Below are 1375 nucleotides of genomic sequence, written 5' to 3'. Positions count from 1 at the left end.
AAGAACGTCCATCATGTAGGTGTGCGATTTCCTGTCAAAAGCCTTCTCCTGGTCCAGGCTGATGAGGCAGGTGTCCACCCTCCTGTCCCGTACATAGGCGATCGTATCCCTGAGTAGCACGAGACTATCAGAGATCTTCCTGCCGGGTACAGTACAGGTCTGGTCAGGGTGAATCACCAACTCCAGAGCAGACTTGACTCGACTGGCTATGACTTTGGACAGAGTTTCAGCTCAGTCATTCAGGGACCTGTAATTCACACAGTTTGAGCCCACGCTTACCCGAACCCACTTCTGATTGGTCACCCTCTTCTTATTCACATGTCTTAACCAATCGCAGAGCCTTGAATTAGAAAATGCAGCCAAGCATTGGCTTAAATTGTCGACCTGACAGAATATATTAAATCGAAAAAGCCTCCAATTTCAGTGCAGTAAAGAAGCGAATTCCTAGAAAATCTATGTCCAGTAGCTTGGGGTCCAGGCAACTGAAGGCAGGACCGCCAGTGGAGGAGCTTCTCAGCCTTTTGGCTAAGATCAAGTGTAGTATCTGTTCTTCTCAGTACTTACTTGGCAGAGGAGAAACCATGATCAGTGGCATTTGATCCTGGGTAGGCTTTGAGTAAAATGGCTATAACCAATCTTTGAGCTTCAGGCCAGGGAGTGCGGAACACCATTCGGGTGGTGGTGAAGGACAAGGAAGGAGATGCACTGGTCGATCGCACCTTCTTCATCAAGAAAATCCTCATCGATTGCTGTGGATTTCAAGCTATGGACATCTTCTGCCTGCAGGATTTCCCCAGCAGTGGGTATATCGACATGACATTCAAGAATGTGGCGGGATGCATCAAGTTCCTGAAGGCGTTCAAGGAGAAAGGGGACCGGGCGCCGCTGTCGATCCTCACAGTGGAGCCGCTCTTCACGCTTCCGTCACAACGTGACCGGGTGGTGACAATTCACCTCTACAACCCCCATGTTCCGGTGGTGGATGTACTCACCTTTCTCGCCAGGTACGTCGAGGTGGCCAGCACTGATGTCAAAGACCCCTTTGGGATTTGGACAAATAAGCGGCAAGTCAAGGTGACCTTGAAGGTCGATGCCAATGGAGCCATCATCCACCCTCCCTCCAGCTTCGCTGTCAGGGGAAGTCGAGGCTTCTTGGTCTACGCTGGGCAGCCCAAAGTTTGTAGCACCTGTGGCAAATCTGGTCACGTGGCAGCTAACTGCAGCACGGTTGTCTGCAAGAACTGCAAGAAGGAAGGCCATCAGACCAAGGACTGTAAGCAGAGTAAGTGTTGCAACCTGTGCGGTGCGGCAGGCCATCTCTACAAAACCTGCCCCAAACGCTGCCTCAGTTATGCTCAGGCGGCAAGGTCCAAGG

At 51.3% G+C, this 1375-nt stretch overlaps 1 pseudogene; it reads left to right on the top strand.

Moving 5' to 3' along the window:
• Positions 1-505: 505 nt before the first annotated feature.
• Positions 506-640, top strand: LOC137363473 (U2 spliceosomal RNA; annotated as a pseudogene).
• The last annotated feature ends 735 nt before the right edge of the window (positions 641-1375 follow it).

Source organism: Heterodontus francisci, unplaced genomic scaffold (genome assembly GCF_036365525.1).
Source record: "Heterodontus francisci isolate sHetFra1 unplaced genomic scaffold, sHetFra1.hap1 HAP1_SCAFFOLD_61, whole genome shotgun sequence".
NCBI lineage: Eukaryota > Metazoa > Chordata > Chondrichthyes > Heterodontiformes > Heterodontidae > Heterodontus > Heterodontus francisci.
The sequence above is the reverse complement of the archived record's forward strand: the minus strand, read 5'-3'. Positions and strand labels throughout refer to the sequence as shown.